The sequence below is a fragment of the Schistocerca piceifrons genome, chromosome 1, assembly GCF_021461385.2.
Source record: "Schistocerca piceifrons isolate TAMUIC-IGC-003096 chromosome 1, iqSchPice1.1, whole genome shotgun sequence".
NCBI classification, from domain to species: Eukaryota; Metazoa; Arthropoda; class Insecta; order Orthoptera; family Acrididae; genus Schistocerca; species Schistocerca piceifrons.
Genome location: NC_060138.1, coordinates 536940271 through 536958042, shown reverse-complemented (window position 1 = coordinate 536958042; position 17772 = coordinate 536940271).

The window sequence follows — 17772 nt, the reverse complement described above, 5'->3', positions numbered from 1 at the left end:
ACGTTGAACAAAACGTAATAGTAAACTCAGATGAGGATCCGTAGCTGTCTCACGTGCCACCTGACCATAATCAATCGGAAAATCCCGGAGGGATTGATGCTCATCGGCGTCAATCTGATGGCAAGAGTCGTCAGAGGAATCGAAGACATCATCCGCAGCAATCGGCAATCTAGAAAGCGCGTCAGCGTTGGCATGCTGAGCTGTAGGGCGATACAGTATCTCATACTGGTATTGTGATAACAAAAGAGCCCAACGTTGTAGTCTCTGAGCTGTCCGCTGAGGAACTGGTTTAGACGGATGAAACAGTGATGTCAGGGGCTTGTGATCTGTTACTAAATAGAATGGTCTACCATAGAGGTAGTGATGGAATTTTGTGACACCGAACACAATAGCCAACGCTTCCTTGTCCAATTGGCTATAATTACACTGAGCTTTGTTTAGCAATTTAGATGCGAACGCAATAGGACGTTCGGTGTTACCGACTCGGTGAGACAACACAGCACCGAGGCCGAAAGAAGAGGCATCACAAGCTAACACCAGAGGCTTGTTAGGGTCGTAATGGACCAGACAACGATCATTCAATAAAGCCTCTTTAAGCTGCTGAAAGGCTGATTGGCAATCAGCTGACCACACAAACGGAACATTCTTACGGCGGAGACGATGCAACGGTGCAGCAATCTGTGATGCATTAGGTATAAACCTAATATAATATGTCAATTTGCCAAGAACTGTTTGCAATTCATGCAGATTGCAAGGGGCGGGCAAATCACGAATAGCTGCTAAATGTGACTGGGAGGGATGAATGCCTTGAGCATTAATAACATGTCCCAGATACTCCATCTCCGTAAGGAAAAATGAACATTTATCGATGTTGCAACGTAGGCCTGCCTGAGACAACACTGTAAACAAACACTCCAAATTATGGAAATGTTCAGCAGGCGTCCGACCGGACACAACAATATCATCTAAATAGTTGCAACACGATGGCACATTAGCCAGAAGTTGTGACAAAAAACGCTGAAAAACAGCTGGAGCTGACGCACAACCAAAAGGCAAACGCAGAAAACGGAACAACCCCAACGACGTGTTTATGACAAAACACTGTTGTGATTGCTCGTCGAGGGGCAATTGTAAATATGCTTCACGGAGAACAATTTTGGAAAAGAAACGAGCTTCCCCTAACTTATCCATCAGCTCGTCCGGTCTAGGCAAAGGAAAAGAATCAATGACAGTCTGAGGATTAACTGTCGACTTAAAATCAGCACACAAACGTAACTTGCCAGACGGTTTCTTTATAATAACTAAGGGAGAAGCCCACTGGCTCGCTGAAACGGGTTGAATAACACCGTTGTTTTGCCAACGACGAAGTTCATCTGCTACAGGTGCCCGGAGGGCGTGAGGCACTGGATGAGCACGAAAAAATCGAGGCTGAGCATTATCTTTTAACGTAATATGAGCGGCAAAGTTCGCAGCACAACCTAGTTCGTCTTTAAATATGTCACTATTGTTTACACAAATCGGTTATGCTGTCTTGAGGAACAACAACAGAATTAATTTGCAACACATTGTCTTGGATAGACAGGCCAAACAAGTCAAAACAGTCTAATCCGAAAATGTTTACACTGTCTGTAGCGCGGAGCACTGTGAATGAAACTGTTTTTGTATTGCCACGGAATGTGGCTGGCACGCTACATACACCTAACACAGGAATTTGTTCTCCACTATAAGTAGCCAAAGAATGTTTTGCCGCTGAAAGTTTAGGGCGGCCGATAGCCGCATACGTAGCACTATTTATGAGAGTCACAGACGCACCAGTGTCTAATTGAAAATTGAAGGCCTTATCCTGGATGCGTAGCTTCACAAATAGTTTATTACACTGTCTCTGGATCGGTGCAGTGGAGGCGGAAGACACAAAATCAGCGCGTTTAGCGCGTGTTCGCTGCTTACGACAACTCGTGGGTTGGGCGGGTGGAACAACAACTCCCGCTTCACTTGCAGTCTGTACATTACTTTTTACAGCGTTTGAATTACGCTTGGGTCGCATAGCAGAGGGCTGGGTGGGTGGCTTATTGCGAACAAGTTTATTACCCACACAAACCGTGGAAGAGTCTTTAAACGCGACCTTCTGGGCGGGCTGGCTTTGAATAACATGAATATCCATGGGCTGAGCAGCACTAGAATTGTTCTTGCGTTTACGCAAACAAACAGTCTGGATGTGTCCTTTCCTTTGACAAAAGTGACAAACCGCGTTTCTTAACGGGCAACGTTCACGAGGATGAGCAAGAACACACTTAGGGCAAGACTTAACTCTATCATTTTGCACACGCGTCTGACGAATGTTTTTAACATGACGCGGCCGGCTAGTGTTTACAGACTGACTCTGCCGGTGGGGCCGCGGGCGTGACAGCACTTGCTTAGCACAGGCAATTTGAGAAATACATGGCTGATCTAACTCACACTCAGCATAGTCAAAAGTATCTTGGGCTTCAATGATGTTCATCACAGTCTCTAATGACGGGTCAGGCAACTTTAAGATAGCAGCACGAATACGAGAATCTGCAATGTTTTGAGTAATAGCGTCTCGTAACATGACATCACTGTAGGAAGCTCCACACACACAATTAAATCGGCACTGACGGGTGAGGCCCCGTAAATCTGTTAACCACTGTTTATTAGATTGATGTGGCAGTTTCTTTAATCTGAAGAACTTGAATCTGGCTGCTGCCACATGAACTCGCGACTCGAAATACTCAGCAAGCTTGTTAACAACAACGTCATAGTCTAAAGCTTCTGGCTGGGATTCCGGGAACAACTTACAAAGTAGTCGATAGACTTCCACGCCTGCAGTGGAAATTAAATAAAGCTGCCGCTCAGTACCTGTGATTTTGTAGACTGTCATGTGCGCCTGCAACTGCGCGAAATATTCTCGCCATTCTTCTCTTGATGCATCAAAAGCACGGAAAGGTGGTGCTGCCTGTGCTTGTTCCTTTTGTGTTGGAGGATTAGCCGCTTGTTTGGCGATTGCTTCCACCAGACTTTGTATTTGCTGACTCTGTAACAAGATCAACTGTTGTAAGTCGGCAGACATAGTGAACACAAATTAAACCAGCCCCCAAAATTTTATCGCTATAATTAGTATAACCAGAAACAAGTTGAACCAGCCCTGCACACGAGTTCGGAAGTCCTCGTCGCCAGTTTTGTGGCGGCGTTCGTAGCGACAAACAATTCGCTGTAGAAACGGCTTACGAAGTCACTGCCACACTTTTAATAGCGGGCCGACCGGTCCGCTGGAACAGTGAACAGAAAGATGAAAACCCAAAACACTCTGATTAAATAAAAGTCAGTACTTATCTTTATTAACGAAGATACAGAAACACAGTAGTGAACTCCGTGTCTACAGAAATCTGTCTAGTTCGAGTCAGAGCGGCTAGGTCAGCGTCGGCTGACGACAAACAACCACTCTGCTGCAATGAACACACAACTGACTAGCAAGTACACAATTCGGTGGTGAATATACAACTGAGCGGCGAATACAGAACTGTCCTAGCGCTCGCGACTCCAGTGCTTAAGAAACCAGAAGCCAGCGGTGGAGCGCGCAGACTTGCGGCGATTTCCTGTCTTGCTGGCGCTGCTTATGCGGACGGCGTCCGGACTTTGATGCTGCCAACCTTTTGGCAGCGGGCTCGGGTGGCATTACTGGCTAGGATATAACAGTTTATATATGCCAGCCCCGTATTACAAACTTCTGAGGGTACTAGCAATGAGCAGCCAATCTCAGAAGCTCAACTTCACCAGAGGAACAAGATGAAAGGCAGTTAGCTAGGCTAGTTATAAACCTGACCTACAACACTAGAAACATTAATAGACTTTGAGAATGTGTGCACTAATTACATTGTCTTACCCTGAGGAACATGTAATAGCAGCATGTTCAACAAAAATTCAGAAATTTGCCTTTCTGTCTTACTTGAACACCAAGACCACTTCTGCAGCTACCTCAATCATTAATTTAGGAATACCAATAACATGTAACAATAAAAAGCTGTCAAATCATGTACAGTGAAGTGGTTCGATAACAAGTTCTTAGAAATATAATTCACAATCAGATATTATACTCACTTTTGTTTTCCAGTGATAATTTTCTCACTGAACAGAAAACCTGGAAAATTCAACCATTTGTGTGAAACTGTGACTGAGCACTCACTCATTTGTATTCATCATGTTTTTCCTTAGACTGATACGGTCTAAGTGTAGAAAGCAAAATGAATTTAAAAATTTGCCTTGTAATAAGAATTTACATAAATAAATGTTATCACTTTACGCATCTTGATGTTACACAACCAAATAATATGCCACAGTAACCTTATTTGTAACAGTAGGGGCAACTGCACCTGAATATGCATTGTGTGTTGATTACATTTTCCACGAGAGAAGCAGGTACAGAGAAACGACTGCAACATTGCCTCTCGCTGCTGGGAGAAGACAACTGTGTCACCTGAATGGGAATACAATGATTAACTTTAAAATAACTTGGCCTGCAAGTGATATTTTAATCAAAAAATCAACGCAGATACTGACATACTTTGATGTTGCTGAGGTGATCTGCAACTCTCTTGTAAACTGTACTTGTGGCTTCTCCACTGCTTCCAGGCAACATGAAAGAACAAAAAATCTGATCTGAATGTTGCTTTTAAATGTGGCACAAGAACACAACCAGAGCACCTGTGAAAAGTGAAATAATGTTTTTTCATGAAGTAAGCAAAAAAGGGTAAACAATACATATTTAATGATGAAATACATATGTAACATGTTTAACTGCAAAAGGGGATAACTCCCACACCACCCACAGCTTTAAAATAAAAGATATATTGCAATTCTTACCTATTGATACTGCAATCTATATATTACTGACAAGGTGTTGCTAAAAATTTCCTTTGCAATATAATAATCTGTATGTACACTGAGGAACAGTGGTAAACAGTATAAATTCATTCTACTTGATGCAGAGTGCACATAACATATATAAGAATGGTAATATTATAACAATGGAAAGTCCAGGATGGAATAACAACAATATTACACTGTTATCCAGCTTGGCTTTCAGCCAAAGCTCCTTCAACTGAAATACAAACTAAACAATGGATAATCCAGGATGGAATGTAACAATATTAAGAAGGAAAGTTGCTACTCACCATATAGCGGAGATGCTGAGTCGCGATAGGCACAGCAAAAAGATTCACACAATTATAGCTTTTGGCCATCAAGGCCTTTGTCAGCAACAGACACACATACACATGTATTGCAGACAAAGGCCTTCATGGCCGAAAGCTATAATTGTGTGAATCTTTTTGTTGTGCCTATCTCGACTAAGCATCTCAGCTACACGGTGAGTAGCAACTTTCCTTCCTAATATTATTGAAATACAAATTAGACACACATTCTGGCCACAATAGTGAGAGACATTAGTCATGTGTGTGCAAGCTGTGTTTGGGAAAATGTGTGTGTATTTCCTACATCAGACGAAGGCCTTTGGGCTGAAAGCTAAGATTTATCAGTCTTTTTGTTGTGCCTGTTTGCGAAAACGTCTCTTATTTTTTTCATAACATTAATATCCTACTTCATTAAGTCTGTCACAATTGGGAAGTCATCAATCAATGTTGATCTTCAACAGACTTTGTCCTCATACAATTTCTAATTTTTGGATAGTGAATGCCAAACACAGTGTGTGAATTTGGAATTAGCTGCAACATGTCAGTTTGCCTTTAGCAAAGAGTAAAACACTGCCTGCCATGACACACAAATTTCATTGTTGTAAATTCCAATTTACAGGATACATTTATCAGCAGTGATTAAGGGCTTAGCCTATTGTCTATAATTATCAACCATCAAAGATCCACTTGCAACACTGTCTACATTGTTTACTATATCTGCAAGGTTGCTTTATATCATGGTTGGTAGTCTTAACAAGTTGTTTTACAGAAGTAATTGCAGATGTAATGTGTCATTAAAATTTCAGTATGGAAAAAATAAAGCGCTGTGTGTGAAATGACTTCTACCAAGACCCCTACATTCTATACAATTAATTGATAAAATATTAGGAGTTACCCACAAAGAATGAGTAGTATCATACAACAGATTAATGTTGCCATTTTTTACGTACTTATCCCTGCACTTCATACATCAATGCAAATGACAGAGCTACCTGAGGTAAATCTTTCCACATAGGTAAGGCTCTATAACAGCTCACTGTTAGAAGTTAAAGGGGCAGGATAACAAATGAGGGCAGCTCAAGGAGTGTGTGTCGATCTCTCAACAAGATTGGCAAGAAGGGGGAAAAGGGGCTACTGGAATGATTACTACTGATGAAAATAGCAATACTATTAGTGATTAATGGATCTACAGACCAGAGCCTCAGACAAAATCGTGTATGTACACACATACAGGTAGAATAATTGAATAATCTTTGGGAATTTTATATAACAGCCAATTGTGTGTAAGAGTAACTGTACAAACAACATTTAGCCCATTCATGCATGTGATGAGGCATTAGCTACCTAAGACAAGAACTCCTTTCGTCTGATCACCACCAGAATGTATACAGCAAATTCCACAAGCGAAAAGATTGAAAACTGTACGCTACAGTACAGTACAAGAAACATGTAGATTGAGTCATCCTAGGTGCCTCTACCTTTCGGTATTTATAGTAATATGTAGTGAAAGGCAAGACAAAGAATCTATACAAGAGATAAGGTGGAGAGAATGAGGGCAGATAGAGAAAGAATTTGCTTACAGTAAGTTTTATAAGGCACACATTATTAGAAGAGAAAAGTTTTTGGTAAGGTAAGACGAACTATGAGAGGAGGAAGGGGGGGGGGGGGGAGCAAAACAGTTATTTAGGGGCAGTTGGCACTTGTGCAGGCTAGACAAATGGGTGTTATGTGGAAGCAGCCCAACATGTTTCGATGTAATATATTTGAAAGAAAGGATGGAACATTGCTTTAAACAAGAATCATATATTTGACTGCTCCCTGTTTGAGTCACAGCTATTTAAACTGTGCTAGTATCTGCAAAGTAAGTACAGTGTCACAACCCATGATATATTCCAGAAAGCAGTGAAATATTTCTCTCCTCTTGAGTTGGTATGCAATCTATCTACACGAGAACAATGAGTAAGTGGATCAATGTTTTTTAATTAAATCAGGTGGATCGGTGTTTTTCAATGTATAACATATGCAACTACTGATCCACCTACCTTCTTCCATGATGGAATTAAAAAATCATTGATCTTGTTACTCAAAGTGGAGGCTTATGCTGCACTTCCAGATGATTCCACCCACCATCATTCACCATCACATCTGACATTTTCACATATCTGCAATTAATCCATGAGATATACACAAACAGATGACATCATCGTGCAGAACAATCACTGAAATCAGTAATTTATAGCTTGCGTCCCTTATCACAAAATATTTCTCAAAACTCACTAATACACTGAAATCCAGCAAACATGACAATGCTTTACAATTTCAGTACTAGAAGTACATTGTGTGTGTTCTCATCTCTCGTTGAATATGTCAAAGAATCATTCTTCTGGCTGCGCAAAACTGTCGCGTCGCCAACCAATGCGCAGTAGATAAGCACCTCTGTGACTATCGCTGGCCCTGATCTATATTTTAGCACAAATTATTTAAAATCAAATTGGTTTTCAGCAACTGGTTTATTACATTTAAATAAATACTACTGGCTGTCTTGCTATGTTCATGCCTAACTGATTCATGGGGCTGAGATTTATTTTGAGTTTTATTTATGTTCCTCTTTTAGCCCAGGGTGATCGGTATGGGCATCAATGCAAGTAAGTAATTCTTTCACTGATTACAGTTATAGTATATTAGTTTTAGAAAATGTATACCTATACAATTTATTTTCACTTACATATTCTTGGAGGTAAATTTGCTTCAGCAGAGACGTAGGATACTTCAGGCTCCATCTGTTTGAACTAAGCATGTTTCTTACTCCTCCCTTCCATCCATTTTCTTACACGCACACACACACACACACACACACACACACACACACACACACACACACACACACCACACCACACACACACCACCCTTTGTAATACATGACTGGCGGGTTCAAACCAACTGCTGCTTGAGCCAAACCCAAATGTCTCATTGAGACAAATTAAAGGGCTGTTCTTGTAACTGTCATTCAACTTATGAAAGCCCCATCTAGGGTAATAAATGAAAACAGTGCAGAAATGTTTGCATGGATATTTCCACCTTTGGAAGTCTTCACACATGCACTTAGGCTTTGCACAATTCACCACATAGTAATAATCCTTGGACTCAGTACTTTCTACGCAAAATACTCCCTCACTCATTTCTCTCACTAAGCTTTTAGTAAATTCAGTTTTCGCTGAAGAATATCTTTTCATTATGTGATTCACAAATTTGTGTGACTTGTTATGTAAGAAATGAGGAATCTCTCTGCTGTAAAATTTGACAATTGAATTCTTGACAATATTTTTTATACAGGCTAGGGAGGAAATCATTTATTAAAACTTTAACAACGCCTGTCAATGTTTTATCCACTGAATATCTAAGAAAAAAATGTTTCACTCTTTTATTTAGTGATTCAACACCATTTATTTATTTTTATTTATTTATTTATTTATTGAATCCTTTGATCATATGTAGTACAGTGTACAGGATGATATTGGACTTATTACTAAGTTCAAAATGATACATATAGTTCAAAATGATACATATTTAAATAATCATTTTTCAACATGCTACCAATTTCAATAGTTGTAGTTCTTATAATGATACAATGTTACAAATTACAGTAGCTTTAGTTCTTAACAGTTATTCTGGTCCAAGTATTCCTTTACTGAGTAGAAACAGTGGTACTGTAGATATTCTCTGACAGATCTTTCAAAAGCACTAATATTTTGTAAGCATTTTATACTATTTGATAGTCTATTATAGAGTTTAATACCCAGATAGCATGTACCTTTCTGATGCAAACTGCTACTGGCTGGGGGTACATGCAAGTTATATTTTATTCGAGTATTATAATCATGTATATCTTTGTTTTTTAAAGTATTATCATCATTTCCAATCATATACTTTTTTACGTACATTAGTGTGTCAACAATAAACATACATGGTAGAGGTAGTATATTCAGTGCTTTAAATATGGGTTTGCAGGACTGTCGAGCACCACTCCCTGTCATAATCCTAATGGCTCTTTTTTGTATTCTGAAAGTCCCTTGAGCTGCTGGGGAATTTCCCCAGAATATGAGTCCATACTTGAGATGGGCATTGAAGTACGCATAATAGGCACACAATAGTGCCCGTTCATTTATGCATCGTTTGAGAACCCTAAGAAGATAACAGCCCGTGCTCAGCTTGGCATTAATTTGTTCTATGTGTTTGTCCCATTTTAAGTCTCTTTGTATCCAGATGCCAAGAAATTTTGTAGCCTCATCATTTGCAATAGGGTGTTGATTGATTTTTATTTCTGGATATATCAATGAGGTGTTTTGGTGGTTATGGAAATGTAAGGCTACTGTTTTGTTGTAGTTTATTATCAACTGATTTTCTGCTGTCCAGTTACTTAGATGTTTTGTAACTGTGTTTACTTCTTCTTGTATATCTTCATTTTTTGCTGCTTTTACCAGTATTGTTGTGTCGTCAGCAAACAGTATTACTTTGTGGGAATCAATATGTATATCCAAATCATTGATATATAACAAGAAAAGTAGGGGTCCCATTACCGACCCTTGTGGTACCCCGTAAGTGATCGGGCTTTCTGGTGATACATATTCTGTGATTATTCGTGCTTTATCATCTGTATGTCTGATGGATACTTTTTGTTTACGGTCGCTGAGAAATGAACGAATCCAATCATTTGCCAACCCCCTAATTCCATAGTGCTCTAGCTTCTTCAATATGGTTCTGTGGTTTACCATATCAAAGGCTTTGGTTACGTCCAAAAATATACCTGTTGTTTGTTGTTTTTCATCTATTGTTTTTAATACAGTAGATATGCATTCATAGATTGCTGTCTCCGTTGATTTCTTGCTTCTAAAGCCATGTTGGGTATTAGATAGCACACTATTTTTGTTTATAAACTTTAACAACTTACTACACATAATTTTTCTATTACTTTTGAGAAACAGGATGTTAATGTAATGGGACGATAGTTTATTACTTCATCTTTGTCACCAGCTTTGAAAATAGGGATGACTTTTGATGTTTTTAGTTGATCTGGAAAGATGCCTGACTCTAGGGAACAGTTGCATAAGTGAGTAAGGGGGTCAATTATATTTTGGATACAGAGTTTTAGGATTCTGTTCGGTATACCATCAATTCCTGCTGAGAATGTTGTCTTTAGTTCTCTGACAGCCTTCAATGTCTCCTCCCTGCTTACTTGGTCCACAAACATTGAAAAATTATGACTGTTGCACTTGTTTACCACTTGATGCTGAGTTGAACTAAAATTAGTTTTTATTAAATTTTCAGCTATCCCAGTGAAGTATTTGTTGAATATGTTTGCTGTTTCTGTAGGCTGTAAAATCTTTTTATTGTTGTGTATTCTCCTCAGTTCTCTTATTTTTGCCCGTTTCTTTTTTAATGATGTCCCACATAGCTTTCACTTTATTTGTAGAATTATTTATGTAGTAATCATTGTACATTCTTTTTGCCTGTTTAATGACCTTTTGTAAGATTTTAGTGTATGTTTTGTAGTGAGTATGCATTTCCTCAGTGGCATTATTTTCTTTGCAGATTCTGTGGAGCTCCCTTTTTTTTCTGGCAAGAAGTTCTGATTCCCTTAGTAATCCAACCCTTTCCTCTTGTCGTCTCTCTTATATTTACCATTTTTTGAGGGAAGGCTGTATCAAAATGCTTTACCATTTTTTCTATAAAAGTATTGAATTTTGAATTCAGATTTTGCTTTTCATAGCCATCAGACCAGTCTTCAGTATGCAATAGTGAGTTAAAGTGGTCAATGCTTTTCTGCCTGTAGATCCTTCTCTTGACCTTTAGTAAGTTATTCTTAACCAGTCTTCCTTCCTTTGTGGTGGTAAGTATTTGAGCTTTGTGGTCACTGTAACCTGTGTTAAACACTTTTACTGACCACTCCAATTTCTCTTTATCAATCAGGATTTGATCTAAACCTGTCTGACTGTTTGGTGTTATTCTCGTTGCAACTTTAACTGTGGCTGTAAGGTTATGTGTTTTAATGAGATTGCCAAGGGCTGTTTTATTTTTACATTTACTAAGAAAATCTATGTTAAAGTCACCACATACTACAACATCACACCTTGTTTTATGCAGCTTATTTAAGAAAATTTCCATTTTTTCTAAAAATACCTCAAACTTTCCCGTTGGAGAGCGGTACACTGTAGCTATTATCAAACCTAATTTTGGAATTTTTATCACTGTCATCTCAAAGTCTTTTTCACAACTTAGGGAGGTGACATTATCTATTTTAGTAACCTCTATATTATCTTTTACATATATGGCTACACCTCCATAGTGACCACTAGGTCTACAATAGCACTCAGCCAGAGTGAAATTCTGTAGGCAGACAGATTTAATTAAGTTCTCGTCAAGCCAGTGTTCTGAAAGACACATTACGGAAATATCCTCTAGTTCATGCATTAATAAAATGTTTAGTTCTTCTACTTTATTGCTTAGGGACTGAACACTTTGGTGAAAGATCTTTATTACAGAATTTGTGGGAAAATCTACAGTACATTAGTAGTAGTTATATTGGTGAAGAAATTCTCCGTGTCCTCATAGGCCTTCACCCACCTTTCAGATATTGAAAGCCATTGCTTATTAAAATAGTCAACTGCACCAAAATTTCTAGTTAATAATTCACGAGACTGAAGTTTTTGTTTTGCAGTTAAAAGTTGTTCTTCAGATGGTGATGCAGCAATTTCTTCCCACAGCTTCAGAATTTGCTCACTGTCTCCCGGTACATCTAAATTGTCCTTTTTGCTAAGCCACTGTAGCCAGGCTTGCTTTCGATGACATAAACTAAGATAAACCCTTGACATTGGAAATGTTCCTTCGATTGCCCGTAACTAAGGCTCAGAGAAATTTGTAACCCATGAAACTGGATTCCAATCTTGGTTCCATGTCTTGAAAATTTCTAGAGCCTCTTTAATTGATGTGGTGTTTTCTACTTGAATGAAGAATATTCCAACTACTAAATATAATACATTAGCTTTCACTACCAAGAAAAATAATGGAATGTCATACTTCGTTGTCTTGCATGTTGCATCAAGCAAACTTACCCTACGATACTTTTTCAAGAGTTGCCTTTGCCACTTGTGCTGGTAACAAAAGAGGAATGGCTGCACTTTTTCATTATCATCTGGAAACGGTGTGAAAAAAATTCTCTCATCCTTCAATTCCTTTTCCCACTCGTTAATTTGATTCCTTAATGCAACTTGGTCAATAACTTTTTTTTTATCAAACAGAGCCCGATACATATGGCAATAAATTGTACTACCTGTTGGGTAAAACATTATGTTCATCCGATCTGGTCTGTTTTCCCCAGTGAAATTTTTGTCCACAAATCTTTCCAGTTCTAACTTAATAATCCGAACTGAGCTTTTCCCCTTTGCAACCATATACCCGATCTCTCTTGAAAGCAAAGGGTGTACATGTCCAATTGCTTTCACACATTCAATGACATGATTATGGTGGCTTGCTTGGGAGGCAGCCACATAATACTGCAGATAGCTTTTTGGTGCCAGTGTCAACTCCAAGTCTCGTTTCAATTTCTCCATAACCTTTAACACAATACAAATTTATCAATGAATTACAAATATTTATAAACAAGAGCTAGTCAAATGACATACATGTAACTGATCAGGCTAATATATCCACACGCATTTTTCAATTGGATACTAACTTTTTTTTTCTTTTTTTAACTGTCTGTTGCAGACTTTATTGCATAATTGGGGAATACCAGACACACTTAACGTCCAGTGTCACTGGAAAGTCTTTCTTTCTTGTGTCCATGATCACTTTTCTCTTCTTTTTTGGGTTAACATGGTTCACCTTTATGTATAAAATGAATAAAGTTTAATACACCCTTGCCTGTAACTATTGCTTTTTGATTGAAAATATATATAATTGCAACTTAGAGCTTTATTTTACTTACCAGACGATCTGCAACAGGAGTCTCCTTTTTACTGTGATATAATGGGCAAGAGTACACTCTCTTTTTACAAGGCTTTCTATACAGAAAAAAGGCCAAAAATCTGGATCTGTATGTTTGCTTTTGTGTAGCTGTAGTGGAAGCCTGTCTTGTCTGGTAAAAGCATAATTTTAGTAAAACCTACAATCATGTGATTGCACATACATGAAACTGGGGTAGGCCACTGATGTACATGGAAACTATTATGTAGCAGGCCTATGTAAAATATAAATGATAGCATCATGAAAAACCAACAGAATTTAGTGCAAAAACCAATTACCTTGTCACAACAGGAACTAGCACAATCAAGATCAGTTTATTCATACATGAATGGATATAGTTTACTATTGGATACAAGTAGATGTCTTTGACCACGGAAGCAAACAGCATGGAAATGATGTCAGTACTTAGTTACGGTATTTTCACACACTAATGTGTAGATAGTTTCGTAAATTTAGCTGTTTTAACTGTACAGGAACTATGTACCAAATGACCAATAGATATACAATACAGAGTCACCTGTAGTCCATGAGGTTTAGGATACGCTGTAAAGTACCTTGACAGAGTAGAGGCAGGAAGATTGGCGTTTCGTGCGTGGATACTGTTGTTACAATACTCTATAAAAAAAGTATATCAGTATATACATTTGAGCTACATTTTAATCCTTACATGGCTTAAATGTTTCCAAAATCAAATTCTTTCATTTCTTCCATTCCCACATGCCCTTTGTTCACTGCATTCTGGTTAGTCTGTTAATGTGGGCATGTTTTTTTCTCCCAGATTTATCACTTGCTGTCTTCCCCATCCCACTATGATTGATTTGCCCAACTGAACAGTACGTACTGCGAGAATGAAAAGTGTAACGTGTTGACAGAATGAAAATGGGGCAACGGAAGCGTCCGATTCCACCCGTCGGCTCTGACCCATGGCGTAAGGGTGGTGTACTGTGTGACCGTGACGTCTCTCTCTCTCTCTCTCTCTCTCTCTCTCTCTCTCTCTGCGCGCGCGTGTCCTATTTTGCAGTAACGAAATTTGTTGGTGGTAAGTGTTTTTTTTTGGTCTATTTTTCTCGAGTTGTAATGTTTTGTTTTGTGTATTCAATGTGTTTCAAATTACGTAGGGATCTTTGACTTTTGAATTTTTGAGGTGTTGTGGTATTGGTTTTGTTTTTCGTAGTTGTAGGTGCTTGGTTTTTCGAATCAATAGTTGTGGTTGAAATGACCGATTCAAATTTTGTCTCTATGAAGACATACCTCTTTCAGAAATAACCCCGCATTAATCTCTCGAACATGTCTACTTCCCGGGCTACAACACGGTCAGTAGGAATAGTCGAAGAAGTGCCTGAATCAAAAGTTCGCGGCATACTGCTGCGACAGAACTCTACATCACACGAATCTCCCGCCCCTTTTACGTCAGCTCGATTCTCTCCCACGTCAGCTCGATTTGTAGTCGCCGATCGATATATCGACATAATTTACTAACGCTGAGCTACGTCACTTTGACGTCACTTCCTTAGTTCGTTCGGGTGAAGAGAAGTTTTCTCCATATCCATGAGAAGTGATAAATTTGGGAGAAAAAAACATGCCCACATTAACAGACTAACCAGAATGCAGTGAACAAAGGGCATGTGGGAATGGAAGACATGAAAGAATTTGATTTTGGAAACATTTAAGCCATGTAAGGATTAAAATGTAGCTCAAATGTAGATACTGATATACTTTTTTTTTATTGAGTATTGTAACAACAGCATCCACGCACGAAACGCCAATCTTCCTGCCTCTACTCTGTCAAGATTCTTTACAGCGTATCCTAAACCTCATGGACTACAGGTGACTCTATATTGTGTATCTACTGGTCATTTGGTACATAGTTCCTGTACAGTTAAAACAGCTAAATTTACGAAAATATCTACCCATTAGTGTGTGAAAATACTGTAACTAAGTACTGACATCATTTCCATGCTGTTTGCTTCCGTGGTCAAAGACATATACTTGTATCCAATTGTAAAATATATCCATTCGTGTATGAATAAACTGATCTTGATTGTGCTAGTTCCTGTTGTGACAAGGTAATTGGTTTTTGCACTAAATTCTGTTGGTTTTTCATGATGCTATCATTTATATTTTACATAGGCCTGCTACATAATAGTTTCCATGTACATCAGTGGCCTACCCCAGTTTCATGTATGTGCAATCACATGAATGTAGGTTTTATTAAAATTATGCTTTTACCAGACAAGACAGGCTTCCACTACAGCTACACAAAAGCAAACATACAGATCCAGATTTTTGGCCTTTTTTCTGTATAGAAAGCCTTGTAAAAAGAGAGTGTACTCTTGCCCATTATATCACAGTAAAAGGGAGACTCCTGTTGCAGATCGTCTGGTAAGTAAAATAAAGCTCTAAGTTGCAATTATATATATTTTCAATCAAAAAGCAATAGTTACAGGCAAGGGTGTATTAAACTTTATTCATTTTATACATAAAGGTGAACCATGTTAACCCAAAAAAGAAGAGAAAAGTGATCATGGACACAAGAAAGAAAGACTGTCCAGTGACACTGGACGTTAAGTGTGTCTGGTATTCCCCAATTATGCAATAAAGTCTGCAACAGACAGTTAAAAAAAGAAAAAAAAAGTTAGTATCCAATTGAAAAATGCGTGTGGATATATTAGCCTGATCAGTTACATGTATGTCATTTGACTAGCTCTTGTTTATAAATATTTGTAATTCATTGATAAATTTGTATTGTGTTAAAGGTTATGGAGAAATTGAAACGAGACTTGGAGTTGACACTGGCACCAAAAAGCTATCTGCAGTATTATGTGGCTGCCTCCCAAGCAAGCCACCATAATCATGTCATTGAATGTGTGAAAGCAATTGGACATGTACACCCTTTGCTTTCAAGAGAGATCGGGTATATGGTTGCAAAGGGGAAAAGCTCAGTTCGGATTATTAAGTTAGAACTGGAAAGATTTGTGGACAAAAATTTCGCTGGGGAAAACAGACCAGATCAGATGAACATAATGTTTTACCTAACGGGTAGTACAATCTATTGCCATATGTATCGGGCTCTGTTTGATAAAAAAAAAGTTATTGACCAAGTTGCATTAAGGAATCAAATTAACGAGTGGGAAAAGGAATTGAAGGATGAGAGAATTTTTTTCACACCGTTACTAGCACAAGTGGCAAAGGGAACTTTTGGAAAAGTATCGTAGGGTACGTTTGCTTGATGCAACATGCAAGACAACGAAGTATGACATTCCATTATTTTTCTTGGTAGTGAAATTTAAAGTATGCTATTTAGTAGTTGGAATATTCTTCATTCAAGAAGAAAACACCACATCAATTAAAGAGGCTCTATAAATTTTCAAGACATGGAACCAAGATTGGAATCCAGTTTCATGGGTTACAAATTTCTCTGAGCTTTAGTTACGGGCAATCAAAGGAACATGATAAGATATGCCATAAATAGTACTTACTGCAACCTACATCATTCTGAATCTGCTTAGTGTATTCATCTCTTGGTCTCCCTCTACGATTTTTACCTTCCACGCTGCCCTCCAATGCTAAATTTTGATCCCTTGATGCCTCAAAACATGTCCTACCAACCGATCCCTTCTTCTAGTCAAGTTGTGCCACAAACTTCTCTTCTCCCCAATCCTATTCAATACCTCCTCATTAGTTACGTCATCTACCCACCTTATCTTCAGCATTCTTCTGTAGCACCACATTTCGAAAGCTTCTGTTCTCTTCTTGTCCAAACTAGTTATCGTCCATGTTTCACTTCCATACATGGCTACACTCCATACAAATACTTTCATAAACGACTTCCTGACACTTAAATCTATACTCGATGTTAACAAATTTCTCTTCTTCAGAAACGATTTCCTTGCCATTGCGAGTCTACATTTTATATCCTCTCTACTTCGACCATCATCAGTTATTTCACTCCCTAAATAGCAAAACTCCTTTACTACTTTAAGTGTCTCATTTCCTAATCTAATTCCCTCAGGATCACCTGATTTAATTTGACTACATTCCTTTATCCTTGTTTTGCTTTTGTTGATGATCATCTTATATCCTCCTTTTAAGACATTGTCCATTCCATTCAACTGCTCTTCCAAGTCCTTTGTTGTCTCTGACAGAATTACAATGTCAGCGGTGAACCTCAAAGTTTTTACTTCTTCTCCATGAATTTTAATACCTACTCCGAATTTTTCTTTTGTTTCCTTCACTGCTTGCTCAATATACAGATTGAATAACATCGGGGAGAGGCTACGACCCTGTCTCACTCCTTTCCCAACCACTGCTTCCCTTTCATGCCCCTGAACTCTTATAACTGCCATCTGGTTTCTGTACAAATTGTAAATAGCCTTTCGCTCCCTGTATTTTACCCCTGCCACCTTCAGAATTTGAAAGAGAGTATTCCAGTTAACATTGTCAAAAGCTTTCTCTAAGTCTACAAATGCTAGAAACGTAGGTTTGCCTTTTCTTAATCTTTCTTCTAAGATAAGTCGTAAGGTTAGTATTGCCTCACGTGTTC